The sequence below is a fragment of the Chrysochloris asiatica genome, unplaced genomic scaffold (genome assembly GCF_000296735.1).
Source record: "Chrysochloris asiatica unplaced genomic scaffold, ChrAsi1.0 scaffold00032, whole genome shotgun sequence".
NCBI lineage: Eukaryota > Metazoa > Chordata > Mammalia > Afrosoricida > Chrysochloridae > Chrysochloris > Chrysochloris asiatica.
Window position 1 is genome coordinate 3,344,340 of NW_006408550.1, and position 17,184 is coordinate 3,361,523.

The window sequence follows — 17,184 nt, forward strand, 5'->3', positions numbered from 1 at the left end:
TAATCCACCCCCTCTTTAGTATGGGTTATTTTTCTTAGTCTTTTACAGTCATGGTCCTATCCAGTATTTCTCCTTTTGACTCTACTTTTATGTCATTGGTGAATTCTGCATTGCAGATTCTCTTCCAAAGCAGTGACTCATACACTATTGAGACAGGTTAATAAAGTCAATGTTTTGGTTATTGTATGCCTTAGAGTTGAATCTGACTCATGTGATGAAGTAGAACTTCATGGAGTTTCTGAGACTATAAACCTTTACTGGAGCAGACAGCCTCATCTTTCTCCTCTGGGTTTGAACCACTGATCTATCAGTTAGTAGTCTAGTGCTTAACTCACTGTACAACCAAGGATCCAAATAATACCAAATGTCATTCCTAAAACCAGATGGTATCACATTGTCCGTTGGCAATTTTTATAGAAAGATAACTTCTAAACCCCAACCTAAATAAACTGATCTCTAAGGGTTGATCCCTAAACTATGTGCTTTAAGGTAGAAAGTTCCACTAATTATTGCTGGTGATCTGGGACTATGATCTTCAGCTTCAACATCTACTACAGTGTAATCTATAGCAAATTAGTTCATCCCCCAATGCCTAAGAAACCCTCTCTGTACAATGAGCATAGTAATTGCACTGAACTCAGGGTAGATGTGAGGATTAAATGAGTTAAGCACATGTCAGATACTTTTTAGCAGTGCTTTATACATTTGAAGCACTCAGCAAATCAGCTATAAAATTAAATGTGCTATCATCAAAATAAACATTTTGTTATACAAGGATGAGTCAAAAATGATCTGCACTCCTGATATATTAAAATGCCAGTCTACTTCCACGGCTGATGACAACATTGAGCATGTACGCGAAATGATTTTGTTGACTAGAAGAGTAACAATGGATTATGTGGCAAATCATTTGCAAACCAGTCATGGCTCGGGTTTTGAAAAGTTTATGCGAGATGGTTACAAAAACAACTTACAGAAGAGCATAAACGGAAGAATTGGAACATCTGCAAACAAAATTTGGACTGATGTTCAAAGGAAGGTAAACGTTTCTTTAAAAAAAAATTGTTACTGGTGATGAAACATGAATTCATCGTAATGAGCCTGAGAATAAATGATAGAGTATGGAACGGAAACATCCTCAGTCACTGACCCAGAAAAAGTTCCAAAGTCAACCATCAGCTGGAAAATGATGCTTACAGTTTTCTGGATTCTCAAGGGACAGTATTTGAACACTATCAGGAACAAAGTCTAACAATCAAAAGCATTCATTAAAGTGAGATGCTCACTGAAGAGGGAAAGCCTAAATTTGAGATTAAAGGTAGAGGATTGCTACCCAAGGGCATTGTGATCTTGCATGACAATGCACATCCACACACCTCTGCCTACACTGTTAAAACTGCAAAAACTTCATTTTGAGATGTTAAAGTATCCTCCCTGTAGTCCTGATCTTGCTCCATCGTACTTTCATCTGTTTGGTGCTCTGAAAGCAGCCCTTCAATGACAAAGCTTTACCTCTGATGAAGAAGTGAAGACAGGAATGCATTCACAGCTTGCAGCTCAGCCTAAAACATTTTTAAATAAGGCAATATGAAAGCTTGCTAACACATGGACAAAGTGTACTGAAGCGCAGGAGATTATGTCAAAAAATCATGTATTTGTGTTTTTAAAAAGTTGATTAAAATGAATTCTACAGTCAGAGTGTGGATAATTTTTGACTCACCCTCATAGATATCTAGGAAAAGATATAAAGGTTCTGTTTCTATTTTAAAATATATCTAATTTCCTAAATTATATTTAATCTCTAGGACTTCTTGAGATTTATCTTGCTAGGTTGTTGTTGTTAAGTACCGTGGAGTCGGTTCCGACTCATAGTGACCCTACACAGGGTTTCTGAGACTGTAAATCTTTACGGGAGAAGAACGCCCCATTTTTCTCCCACAGAACCACTGATAGTTTTGAACTGCTGACCTTGAGGTACTGGGCAACAATTCTCTAGAAGTTGCTAACCTCAAAAAGATCAAGATCCTTTGTGCCCCTTCCAGGCAAAGCAACTGGCTACATTAGAGCATCTAGATTAGTATTAGTCTAATAATTGGTCCTTTTCCAGGGCCTCTTTGCCTTAAAATCATTTAGTATTCTAAAGGGGCAATTTCATAAGGAACCATTGCCAAGATATTTGGTTATAAGGTAACTGGTATGATCAAATTGGATTCATCTAATAATGGTTCTATGTGAGTTATTTTCAAAGTAACCAAACTTATTCAACTGAGTAGAAATACTTTTTCTCTATAGATGAAACATTAAAGTAATTTGTAAATGTGCTGTATTATATAAAAACAAAAAAAAATTAACTTTTTGAACAGAGACAATGCTTAGAAACTATTCAGTAACTTCTATGATTTCTAAAATCAAACAAAGTAGGTTGTTGTTGTTAAGTGCTGTCGAGTCAGTTCTGATTCATAACAAATCTATGCAGGATTTCTGAGAAGTAGCTGGTGGGTTTGAACCATTGACTATGTGTTTAGCAGTCCAGTGCTTATTCTACAGTGCCACACCAGCACTATAAGTATGTAGGTGGTAGTGGTCTTGGGTTGTGGAGTGGGTTCCGATTCATAGCGACCCAGCACAGGGTTTCTGAGGCTGTAAATCTTTACGGGAGCAGAAAGCCTCACCATTCTGCAAAATAGCTGGTAGTTTCGAACTGCTAACTTTGAGGTTCGCAGCCTGACTGTAGAGTAATCACTACTCTACAAGAGCCATTTAACTAAGTAGCAGGGAATAAATCCTTAATTGGTGATCGATTCTTTATTACTCGGGGATTTGAAGTAATTAAAGCAGTACTGGAGAGTGCTTAACTCATATTTTAAACTGAGTGGCTTAAGTACTTGTGAATAATCTGTTTTACCTGTCGTATATTCAGAGCAGAAGCTTTCAGACAGAACTTTTTTTTTTAACCCATTATGCTTCCACTTATTGTCAAGTGCAAACGATTCTACCACCTATTATTTTTCCTTGGCATTATTTATTTATGTCTGCTTTTCTCTTTGAAACCAGAAACCAGGGCTTATTCACGCTAGTCCCTCTCCCTGTTCAAGGCACACAAATGCTTGTTGATGATACAAAGTTATTAATATATTCTTTTTTCTTAAAGGTAGAATCCGTGCAGAGAGGTTAGATTTATTTTTGTGGAGACTTCCTGGATGAACCAAACTTTACCCCAAACAAGAGGGCAGGAGCATCATAAATTAAGACTGAAATCTAGTATTAGAACTTAATTGTCTGCTGTGCTTTGTTTATAACTACATGAAAGATTTGAGAATGGATAAGTTATTAGAAGAAACAATCAGCACCTCTGAGCCTTCACATGACACAAACAAATTAAATAAAACCTAGGTTGATTAAATTCCCTTAAATATAATTACAAGGAATATTATAAATCCATGAGTGCAGTATTATTGTGGAGTTGTGAAACTTGGGACTTCTGTTATTAATAATTGAGTGAATCAGAATGTCAGGAAAGAAAATTGTGGGCCCAGAAACAGATGGTCCTCTCCCGTGTAAAAGTTCATGGTGCTAAGAAAGTAGACACAAGGGAGTATGGTGGAGGCTTTAGTTCAATGACCCAGCACTTATAATCTCCCTACTCGCCCTCCTAATACTTCAACTCTTTGCAATGCAGCCCAGACAGCTAGACACTATAAAACTAAATTGAATAAATGTGTAAGAAAATTATACCCTATTCTCTAGTGATAAGGTAGATAGTGATGGCTCAAAGAAAGTATATGCTAGGCATTGGGCAGATGGAGAAATAATGTATGAAACAGACGTTTGGAGAGATGGTGAAAAATGAAAAAAGCCACATAGATATAGATTAATTCAGATTGCATTTACCAAATGCCTGCTATGAGTCAGACATTGTGTTAATGAGTCTCACATAGATTTTCTCATTTCTATGTCATTATAAAGGTGCTCTGATAACATAGTGATTACATGTCCAGCTGCTAACTTCAAGGTCAGCAGTTTGAAACTACCAGCCATTCCTCTGGAGAAAAAGGAGGCTTTCTGCTCCTGTAAAGACCTACAGCCTTGAAAACACTATACAAGGTTGCTATGAGTTGGAACTAACTCCACAGCACATGCCCACCACCACTGTCATGTTATTATAACTCTCAGAGAAAATCTTGAGTATTTGAGTGGTCTCAGAATTAACAACATTCAACATCGTCCTTTCATATCTTCAACAGGTCTGGTAAAAACAATTCTTTATAAACAATACTTCCTGGATGAAGATGGGTCCCCAGAAAGCACTGAGGGAGCTCTTTTTCTCATGCAATTATAGTTGAGTGAACTTTAGTTCAGCGAAGGGTAATGCACTTTTTTCAAATTAAGGCTATTCCAAAAAGAGCAGAGAGGGATATTGGGAAAAAAAGTGGAAATTCAGTCTATTTTATTTGATTCCTTATTTGTGAAACTGATATCCTTTGGTTATTGCAGCATTGTTGTTGTTGTTGTTGTTAAGTGCCTTTGAGTCGGTTCTGACCCATAGCAACCCTGTACAGGGTTTCCGAGGGTGTAAATCTTTACGGGAGCAGAACGCCTCATCTTTCTCCCGTGGAGCAACTGGTAGTTTCGAACCACTGACCTTACGGTTCGCAGCCCGATTCATAACCACTACGCTATAAATTCCAAGATTTTCTTCAATTCTAATAGTGTAACAACTGATATAACACTTGCTGCCTTTTGGTCCCAAACAACTCGATAATAGATGTATGAGTATTCCTACAAGGGGAAGCCATAATTATCACAAAATCCTGTATTCTCTTGCCAACAGACGATTCCACCAGCAGGGTCTCTCAGATAGGTTACATGAGAGATGAAAGGCCAGTGTATGATCAGCTTTTAAAAAAGAGGCACGCTAGATAAATGTCTTCCCCAAGTATTTCGTATGTTCAGGGAATAAGAACATAAGATCAATCAGATGAGAAAGGAGAATGAAGAAAATGTGAAAGAGAAGCAGAAATTAGAGTCATTGTTTCACCTTTTGGTGTCAGACTTGCCACATCTCAGTTTCAGTTTGTCCTGAATAAACTTCCTCCACTTGGGTTCCATGAGATTCTCTTTATTCTGGAAAATCATAGCCCACACTGTTTTCTTTTTCTTTTTAAGTTTTTATTGTGAATTGAGTGAAAGTTTACCAGGCATATCTGTGTTGGAAGATGTGCACCCAGAGTGCTCCTTGGAGGCCAGGATGGCCAAACTTCGTCTCTCATACTTTAGACATAGTGTCAGGAGGTACCAGTCACTAGAGAAGAATGTTATGTTTGATAAGGTGGAGGGTCAGAGAAAAAGAGCAAGACCCCCAACGAGATGGATTGGCCAGGTGACAGCATCCATGGGCTCAAGCATGGCAACAATAGTGAGGTTGGCCCAGGATTGGGCAGTGTTTCATTCTGCTGTGCATAGGGTTGCCATGAGTCAGTACTGACTTGATGGCACCTAATAGCAACAACAACAACAACAATATTTTATTCAGACTTCTGGTGTGATGTTGTGAATCAGCACTAGATTTTGAATCAAAAGGTCAGCAGTTCAAACCCACTACCTGCTCCTTAGAAACCTAATACAGGGTCACAATGAGTAGGAACTGACATGATGATGGCACTTAACAACAACAGACAAGAAAGTTTTATCAGAAGACAAGTCTTGTTTAACCTTAAACAAATTCATATAGGTTTTAATTTTTAGTAGAAGACTGGGTATGTATAGTTTATCTACTATTTTCTCTGAAATTCATGGTCAAAGGCAGCTCATTTTAGTATCAGTATAATTAGTGTAACCTGCCTAGAATTTGTGATTGTTCAGAATATTTGGCTCAAGTCAATATCACTATTAATTTTCCAAAGAACTGCTCATTTAATAGAAGAAATATCAAATTACTTCTACTGGATTTATTTCTGCCAGAATTTGAACAGGTCCCTCCTTCCTCATGGCCCATTCTCATGCCATGTATTCTAAAATATGTAGTTCTCATCTTTGATTCTGAGAACTAATATAACTCTTTACAACCTGTAAAGGATTTGGTATATCCAAATTCATATGTAGATTTTCTTGAACAAAGCTTGTACCTTTTTATGCTAAATTGACACAAGTTGTATCTTGGTGTATTGTGGAAATATTTTCTTGATATTTGATATATTAACTGTGTAAAATTACTTGTAAAGGCATTTTCTGAGCAATTAAAATGTCAATGTAAGAGGATGTGTAACTGGAATTTCAGCCTAGGCATCCTAAAGCAGTTGCCATGAAAGGCGCCAAGCCAATATTAAAAAGAAACGACAAATATTTAGATTCAATACTCACAGCCAAAGTATCAAGAGTTTGAAGAGGTAAATGACTGAGTAAAGAGTTGTGCGTGTCTGTGTACATGTGTGTATGTGTGCACACATTCTCCTTGAACAAGATGCAGGTCATTCAGGAGACAGAGTCAACTTAGAGTAATCTTTTTTTTTTTTTTTTTTTTTTTTAGTGTTTACTGTGAATTGAATGATAGTTTACATGGGAGAACATCAGCTTTACATTCATCCTATTGTATTTCATTTTATTGCAATGACTACAATCCCCTCCATGCATCATCATTCAAAAGTTTTGCTTCTACTTCCTCTGTTTGTTTTTTTGAATGTACACCAAAACACCCAGGAATATATAACTGTTCAAACAACCAAATGGCATACCCTGCAAGCCTGTCCCCCTGGTCACCAGCACACATGAGTCTAAAGTCTAAAGTCTCCCTCCATGAGTCTAGAGTCCTCAGCTGCTCCATCTCTCCAAGTCATCATTTCTGCCTCCATCTCTGGCTTTGCCACTTCCAACCTAGAGTAATTTAAAATCCTATTCAGGATAAGGACCTAGAAGATGAAAAGATGTCAAGTATGGGAGTCCGAAGAGAATCAACTAAGTTTGAGTTGAGAGTGGCCAAAGGAAAGGAAGGCCTGGGGGTGCTGTGGTTAGGAATTGGCCTACTAACTTCAAAGGCTGTGGGTCTTGTCTCAGGGAGAGACTTATTGGCAGTGGGTTTGGCTTTGGGCTTGGGTTTGGCCAGTCTGAATAGAGTCTTCTCATATAAGAGTCATCTCAAATACACAGTATCTACAATTAGAAGGAGATTTCTGAAAAGCCCATCAACCATTTGAGGGTCTTTTTACCCTACACCATATTTCTCATACTTTCTCTTCCCATTGCAGCTCGTGAGGAGTCTAAAAAACATAAATAAAGCAAACAGAAACAGATTAATTCCATCAATATCAATACTCTTTTGAAGTAATTTGCTCTTTGGAAAAGTCTAAGTTATTGGCTATGTGTGTCAGAGTACTTCAATGCAATGTATAGAACCCCTGAACCTAAACAATGCAACTATGCAAATAGAAGTGAGAAGAGAAAAGCTGAGGTGAAATCTCAGATTTTGAAAATATGAAAGGATATAATAGAAAAGTTATTTTAAATTTCATTTCGAATAATGTGTCGAGATAAGAATTTTGAGTTAGTTCTGATCCCTGTATTGTTTTAAAGAAGTATTTAGTTGCAGTGAGGAACACAAAAACCTTATCAGTGTGTTGATTAAAGCTTAATTGGCTGGGGTTGGCAAAAGAAAGCAGTTAGCATTGGAGAGTGACCTTTTTATAGGGGTTGAGAAGAGCCAAAGGGGGAGACTTGCCTATATTTCTCTGTGTTGTTGTTGATTGTTAAATGCTGTCGAGTCAGTTCCAACCACAAGGACCCAGTATAGGATCTCCAAGGAACAACTGGTGAGCTTGAACCACTGACTGTGCAGCTCAAATGACTTTGCAGTCCAGCACATTAGCCCACAGTGCCACACCAGGACTCCATATTTCTGTGTAGAACTGAAGAAAATGAGAAACTGAATAATTCATATATTTCTAATATAATAGAAAAAGAGTACCAGAAAGAAGTAGTAATAAAAGTCTGCTTTGTGAGGTTAAGAAACAAGGCAATGGAAGTAAATGAGTTAGTCATTATAGTTAAACTTAGTTAGCCAGCAGAACAAGAGACAGAAGAAGAAAGCAGCTGTCAACAATAGTAAAGAATATACTAGTGCTAAGAGACAATTCTTGGGACACGGTTTTCACTTCACTCACGGAAAAAGCATTTGGATAGCTGATGGATGATTTTATATGGGTCAGAATTGATGCAACTGAATTGATGGAGGAAATAGACATTAATAAAAATAGTGTCTATGTATCAAGTTTGCCATAAAAAAAAAAAAAAAAAAAAATCTCCAAGCAGTATAACACTGTAACTGACACAAAGATCTGAGAATCTGTGGATAAATAGAGAATTGTCTTAGCTAAGTGAAGTGTTACATCTGCATATGACATTATTTGTTGTTGTCAGATGCCATCAGGTTGGTGCTGACTCATAATGACCTTATTCACAAAAGAAAGGAACATTTTCAGGTCCTGCTCCAACTTCACAATCTTTGCTACATTTGAGCTCATCACTGCTTCCACTGCACCAATCCATCTCTTTGGGGGTCTTTCTTTTTTTTCTCTGACCCTCCACTTTAGCAAACATGGTATCCTTCACCCAACAATATGTCTAAAGCATAAGAGACAAAGTCTGGCCTTCCTGGCTTTCAGGAACCATTCTGGCTGTACTTCTTCCAACACAGATTGGTTTGTTCTTTTGGCAGTTCATGGTACTTTTGGTATTCTCCTCCAACATCAGATCTTCTATGATCTTCTTTATTCACTGTCCAACTTTTGCATGCATATGAGATTATTGAAAATACCATGACTTGGGTTAGGTGCACCTTAGTCCTTAAACTCACATCTGTGCTCTTGGACACTTTAAAGATGTCTTGTGCAGCAGATTTGCCTAGTGCAATACATTGTTTGCTGTCTTGAGTGCTCCTTCCATGAGTGCTAAGGAATAAATTCACAAAATTCAGGACACTTGCCATTTTTAGAATTAATTGTGAGTTACAATGCTTCAGTACAAGGCATTAAATTCACAAGATCCCTATTTCTCCTCCTTATTTCTGTTGATGACTATTTCTCAGTCATTTAACTTCATGTCAATAGATTCATCAAAGTGCAGGAGATAATGACAGAAAGGTTGTAAAACTCAAGCCAGTTAATATTTGCAGTCACTAATAGTATTGTTAAGAGCTTAGGCAGAAGGAAAGATTGAAAATACTATAAAAATTACACTGGAGGATTTTTTGTGGCTTTTAATTATCCATTCAATTTGTGTCTCTCATTACCATATATAATTGAGAAGTAGCCATTCATGACAAGCAGTAATGAGCAATATTTCGTGTCCTTTGTAAGCAATAGAAACAAAGCACGTTAGCTAAGACACTACAAGTTTGTAGAATTCACCCCCTTCGTACAATAGCAGTGAATGCTAAAATGCACCCAAACTCAATAGTTTCTGAAAAATAGGACAAATTTTATTGCATTGCTTTCACAGGCATCTCATATTTTAACATGTTTTGAACATTATGCAGCATAATTCCTGGCCATTTTTCTATTAATCTTCAATTATAAACTTAATACATTTCTATTACAAAACATAATTTAAACAACACAGTAGTCTTACAGCATAGAAAATATATAAGCTTTAGAACACCATCCTTTTTAATCCTACTCCCTAGAGGTAGCCAAGTATTTTTAATAGTTCAATATGTAGCTATGAATATTTTCTATGAACTTTTTAAACACAAACTTATTCTACATGTTTGGTACAGGTTTGGTGTGTGCAGAACCAGACAGCCTTTCATTCTGCTGTACAGAGGGGTGTTATGAGTTGAAACCAACTCACTGGAACCTAACAACAGCCACCTATTTATTGAAGAGTCTCAACTTGTTAGCCATTTAACATAATGGAGTGCTATTGCATAAACACTGTGTTCCTCTTGTAGTTGTTGTAAAGTGCCGTGGAGTAGGTTCCAACTCGTAGTGATCCTACATACAACACAACAAAATATCGCCTGTTCTGTGCCATCATCACAATTGCTAATACATTTGAACCCATGGTTGCTGCCTTTGCACTAATCCATCTCGCTGGAGGTGTGTCAGACATTTCTTCCCTTAAATTTTGGATCACTTTTCTGTATGAAAGGTTAATCAGTATTCAGCACAATCTAAGATTTTAATATTATATCTAACATGATATCTAGTATCACTAAGATTCTTACTTGCAGTTTCATTTATTTTGTTTTATTTTTATGAAGGTGCCATGTGACTTAAAATTGAAATATAAGGGGTCCTGTTCTTCTAGTCCATCTCCTTATTCTTCAACATCTAGGTCCTCTGGGAATGTTGGTGTTGTTAAGTGCCTTAGAGTTGGTTCTGATTCATAGCGACCATGTATAGGGTTTCCAAAGCTTTAAAGCTTTGCAGGAGCAGAAAGCCCCATATTTCTCCCATGGAGTGATTAGTGGGCTTGAACCAGTGCTCAGAGTTTTTCTTATGAAAGTAGACCCAGCCCCACGCTTGGGGAACAGTCCCCAGACTCATGTTTGCTGTTTCTATCAGATTGTAACCACTGCTGGTAGCCTCCACTGGTATGTGGTGTCTGAATTGACAATATCTGTGATATAAGGTGGATTTAAAATTCACTCACCATCTTAGCTGTCATATAGAAACCCTTGAGAGGGAGATGTTCATCTCCTTTTGGCTCTACTGGCATCCTTGCCCTCTGAACAGGGCTTGGCTTCCCTTGGCACACACAGTTCTTGCTGAAACTCTAAGTACCATGTTCCTTTCTGAAACCTCCCTTTCTTTTCAGGAAGGGATAGATTGGACATAATGGTCTCTTGTCCTTATCTTCTCAGTGCACTATCTCAAGGATCTTTTCCAAAATGCTGAGATAGCTATTCTCAAAACCTATTTCCACACAAGAAGTAAACCAAAACCTCAAAATTCATAAATACCCCCAAACTCCAGAAGGACAGTTCTAACATTTTCAGGCTCTTTTTACCATAATTCTCTGAGCTGACCACAATAGAGTGTCACCATTTCAGCAGGTGAGCCAGCATGCAGTGAAAAACGTCTCTCAGAAACCATTCCCATTATCTCCCAGCCAATTTCCTGGAGCTGTCTCTTCATTTGAACATGAGAGGTAGCAGGAAGTAAACACTTCCTTCCCACACCTCTGTTCAATAACATCACCTTCCCATAAAGCCATGTTGACCACTCTTCTCAGTTCTTTTCTTATATAACAGATGGAGAAGGATGAATTTTTGGACCGAGCAAATTTTTAGATGTTTCTGTTATCTCTAAATAAGCAGAGAAAAGGAATCTGATCCTAGCCATCATTAGAAAAGGGGTCTGGGGAAGGGGGAGGATACAATCCACTCAGTACAATGTGACACATGCACACACACACATTCTGCAATAGCCTATTACTATACTATCCACAACATTGTGCAATTTAGTATTTATTAATTAACATTTTATTAATATCTCCTTCACTTTAGGTATATAGTATGACCTCATTATACTAGTAGTATCTGTCATCTCCTGGCCGCTATCCAGAACTGCTCTCTCCTCTGCCTTCTTACTGCCATTGAGTTGATGCCGACTCATAGCTACCTTAGATAAGATTTCTGACACTGCAAACCTTTCCAGGAGCAGACCACCTCATCTTCCTTCCATAGAGTAACTGGTGTGTATGAACTACTGACCTTGAGATTAGAAATCTTGTACTTACCTACAGTCCCATCACGAAGCAGCAGTGTTTATAATAACGGAGGCTCCGTCAGGCCTGGTCCTGGAATGAGGGACATAGGGAACAACCCCCAGATGGCTTCTAAGAGACTTAAGGCATGAGTAAGAAATAAATCTATGTTAAAAGCTACTAAGATGTGGGGAATATTTATTCCTTCAGCAAAGCCTATCTTATCTGGGCATAATAACAGTCTCACTGCAATTTATTTGGTCATTACATACTGTGGGTATCATTTAGTTTATTTCTAAATGCTTACTCTTACAATTTCCCTGGATATTATCAATGTCATTACTAGGCAAAATAAATCCTTCATTTTTATTGGTATTTTTGTATTATTGGTGAGATTTAATGTTCACTGAAGGAGCTCTGGTAGTATAGTGGTTATGAATTGGGCTGTGAACCATAAGGCCAGCAGTTCAAAGCTACCAGCCGCTCCGTGGGAGAAAGATGAGACTTTCTACTCCCGTAAAGATTTATAGCCTCGGAAACCCTGTTCATGGTCACTATGGGTCGGAACGGACTCCACGGCACTTAACAACAACAATGTTCACTGGGCATTTGTATATTTTTGTGAATTTTCTGTTTATGTCATTTTTCTTTCTATTCAATTGTTTGCCTTTCCTGTTAAAAACAACATCAACAACAACTAGGAATTCTTTGAGAATAAGGTTCTGATCTCTTAACTTTATATATATATATTTTTCAGTATAGATCATTGAAAATTTATATTTATCATATACAACTTCACAATTTACATATATTCATATCTATTTTCTTTCTTTAATTCATACATTTTTTCAGAAGGAATTTGTGAAAGGATTTTTTAAATATATTTTTCTTCATACTTCTGCAGCTCAGTATTGGCTATACATAAGAATTACCTGTGGAGATGTTTAAAATACTGATATGGTCTCATCCTAGACATTCTAACTCAGTTGTTCTAAAAGTGTGGCTCTGTAAGATAAACACTGGACTATTAGCAGAAAGATCAGTAGTTCAAACTTACCAACTGCTCCTCATAAATCCAATACCGGGTCACTATGATTTAGAACCATTTCTAAAAACATATCTCAACCCCTTCCTCTCCAAGTGATTCTTATCTGCAGCCAGAATAAGAATCACAGATCTGGATTACATGATACATTTAAATGTTTGCATTGCTTTTTAGAATCTCTACAAACATCACATACAGATTGATTGGAAACATTACTTCCTCGAAGATTGTTATTATTGTTAAGTGCCAAGCAAAATGAACTCTTTGACAACTTCAATCTTTTCTCCATTTATATGGATAGTCCTTATTGGTCCAGTTGTGAGGATGCTTGTTTTCTTTACATTGGGGCACAACCCATACCAAAGGCTGTGCTCTTTGATCTTCATCAGTAAGTATTTTAAGTCCGCTTCACTTTCAGCAGGCACATTGTATCATGTGCATATTGTAAGTTGTTAATGAGTCTTCCTCCAATGCTGATGCCTCTTTCTTCTTCATATAATCCAGCTCCTCGGATAATTTGCTCAACGTACAGATAAATAAGTATGGCGAAAGAATACAATCCTGGCACACACCATTCCTAATTTTAAACCATCCAGTTTCCCCTTGTTCTGTTCGAAAAACTGCTTCTTAGTGTATATATAGGTTCCTTATGAGCACAATTAAGTGTTCCCGAATACTCACTCTCTGCAATGTTGTCCTTAGCTTGTTATGATCCCACACATTCAAAAGCCTTTGCATAGGTAATAAAGCTCAGGTAAACATCTTTCAGGTAATCTCTGGTTCTAGCCAAGATCCATTTGACTTCAGCAGTGATAGCTCTCATTTCATATCCTCATCTTAATCTGATCTGAACCTCTGGCAGTTCCCTGTCAAAGTACTGTTGCTACCAGTTTTGTTAATTGTCTTTAGCAAAATTTTACTTTCATGTGATATCAATAACATTGTCTGATTATTTCCACATTCTGTTAGGCCACCTCTCTTTTGAATGGGCACAAATATAGATCTCTTCCAATCAGGTGGTGGGGAACTTTCATTAAAATTACTTGGCATAGATGAGTGGTATTTCCAGTGCTTCACGAATTTGTATCCCATCATTCCTGGTGCCTTGGTCTTTACCAATGTCATCAGTGCACTTTGGACTTCTTCCAAAAGTCCTTCAGTACCATTGGTTCTTGATGATATACTACCTCTTAAAATGGTTGAATGTCAACCATTTCTTTTTTGTCCAGATAAGCTTACTTTCTTTTTTTATGCTATATACAGTTATTTTGCACATAGAATACTTCACTATTGCTGGTTGAGGCTTGAATTTTTTTCTTCAGTTCTTTCAGTTTCAGAAATGCTGACCTTGTTCTTCCATTTTGGTTTTCTAACCTAAAAATTGAAATATTTCAAGAAAGTGAGGCAACACTGAAGGCACTCACTCATCTCTGCCAAGAAATTTGGAAGACCACTATCAGGCTGACTGATTGGAAGAGATCCATATTTGTGCCCATTCCAAAGAGAGGTGACACAACTGAATGCGGAAATCATTGGACAATCTCTTTGATATCTCACGTGAGTAAAGTTTTCCTAAAGGTAACACAGAAATGGCTACAATCATACCTTGACAGAAAACTTCCAGAGGTTCAAGCCAGATTCAGAAGAGGCTGTGGAAAGAGGGATATCATTGCTGATGTCCGGTGAATCTTGGCTAAAAGCAGAGAATATCAGAAACATGTTTATCTGTGCTTTATTGACTACGCAAAGGTTTTCAATTGTGTGGATCATGACAAGCTATGGACAACATTGCAAAGTATGAGTATTCCGGAACAGTTAATTGTGCTTATAAGGAATCTGTACCTAGACCAAAAGGCAGTTGTTCGAACAGAACATGGGAACACTGAATGTTTTAAAATCAAGAAAGATATGTGACAAGGTTGTATTCTTTCACCATACTTATTCAACCTATACACTGAGCAAATAATCTGAGAAGCTGGGTTCTATGAAGAAAACATGGCGTCAGGATTGGAGGAAGACTCATTAACAACCTGCGATATGCAGATGATACAACCTTGCTTGCTGAAAGTGAAGTGGACTTAAAACATTTACCAATGAAGATCAAAGAGCACAGCCTTCAGTGTGGATAACATCTCAATGTAAAGAAAACCAAAAATCTTCACTACTGGACCAATAAACCACATTCTTAACAACAGAGAAAAGATTGAAGTTGTCAAGAACTTCATTCTTCTTGGATCAATTAGCAACACTCATGGAAGCAGCAGTTAAGAAATTAAATGATGTAATGCATTAAGCAAATCTGCTGCACAAGACCTTTTTAAAGTGTTGAAGAGCAAAGACGTCATCTTGAGGACTAAGGTACATCTGACCCAAGCCATGGTATTTTCAATAACCTCATTTGCATGCGAAAGCTCTATGGTGAATAAGGAAGTCCATAGAAGAATTGATGTCTGTGAGTTATGGTGTTGGAGGAGAATATTGAAAATGCCATGGGTTGCCAAGAGAACCAATAGATCCATTTTCAAAGAAATGCAGTCAGAGTGCTCCTTAGAGGCCCAGATGGCCAAACTTTGTCTCTCATACTTTGGACATAATGTCAGGAGGGACCAGTCGCTGGAGCAGGATATCATGTTTGGTAAGGTGGAGGGTCAGAGAAAAAGAGGAAGACCCCCAATGAGATGGATTGGCCAAATGGCAGCATCGATGTACTCATGTGTGGCAACAATAGTGAGGTTGGCCCAGAATAGGGCAGTGTTTCATTCTGCTGTGCATAGGGTTGCTATGGGTCGGTACCGACTCAATGGCACCTAACAACAACAAATCCCTGTCCCGTTAGTTGGCAGCTTTCCATTCTGCTAGGGGTAGGACTTGTGGTATGTGGGTTTCTGCATCTGTCATTTTTTGTGAACTTGAAGGAACATAACAACTTCTATTATTCATTAGAAATTAAGTATTTTAATCATTTTAATTTCGTGCTCCACCTGTGACTTTGCATGATCTTTGCTTTTTCAAGAGAATTTTCTGTCCAGTCTTTATCCTTTCTCCCTCCTAGTTGTTCCTGTATCTAATCACACTAAGAACCACTAACCTTGTAGTTCAAACCAACCTTGCAATCCAGTGCTCTATCCTACAGTGACACACCAGGACCTCTGGAGCAGTGTAAAAGACTCTTCCCCCAGTAGTTTCTGCATTGGGTTTCTGAGGAGTGGCTGGTTGGTTTGAATTGTCCATCTTTGAGTTAGCAGTCCAGTGCTTATCCTAAAGGACCACACCAGGGCTTCCTGTTAAGTGGTGATTATTTTAGGTCATCCCGGTGTGGCACTGTGGATTAATGTGCTGAACTGTACAGTCAGTTTGAACTAAAAGGTCAGTAGTTCAAGCTCACCAGTTGCTCTGAAGAACCCTTATACAGGGCTGTTATGGGTCAGAATTGACCTGACTGCAATTAACAACTACAACAACAATAGAATTATTAAAAGAGCCTGGGTAGATTAGTGGTAAAATGCTGCTATTAGAAAGGTTGCTACATCTAACCATCCAGCTGCAAACTAGAAGAAAAATATGACAAGTCCATTAACCTTCAGGGGTAGTTCTACCCTGTCCTATAGGGTCACTATGTGTCAGAAGGTATTTTATTCAGCATAGGTGCTGTGGGTTAATGTGCTGGATTTCAATGTCTGTTTGAACCCCAAGGTCAATGATTCAGGGTCACCAGCTGCTCCTGGGAAACACTATACAAGGTTTCTATGAGTCAGAACTGACTCAGTGGCACTTACCAAGAATGCCTTCCAGCTCCATCCATATTGTAGTATGTATCAGGATCTCCTCATTTCTTCTACTGGTTGAATCCTATTCCATTGTCTTTATGTACCACATTGTTGTTTTTTCCTTCATCTGGTCATGGGTATTTAGGTTATTTCGACCTTTTGCTTATTGTAAATAGTGCTGAAGTTGACACTGGTATATAAGACTCTATTTGAGTCTCTGCCTTTAAGTCTTTTCAGTATATGCCTAGGAGTGGAATTGCTGGCATAGATGTCCTGGTGTAGTACAGTTTGATAAGCCCTATACTGCTAACTGCAAGGTTGGTGGTTCAAATCCCCCTGGCACTCCTTGGAAACTCTATACAGGGTTGCTACGAGTTGGAACAGACTTTATGCAACAACAACAATAATAATTCTTTTTTGTGTGTTTTTGAGGAAGCACTACACTGTTTTCCACAATGGCTGTATCATTTCCATTTTCACCATCAATGGATAGGTGTTCTGTTTTCTTGTGGATTTTTTCTTCTTCTTTCTTTTCTTTTAGATCTTAACCATAGGTGCTATTTAGTCGATACCAACTCATAGCAACCCTGTGTATGACTGAACGAAACACTGCCTGGATCTTTTCCAATTAGTGAGCACAATAGTTAGTTGTCTTGCAAATTTCTTGGCAGA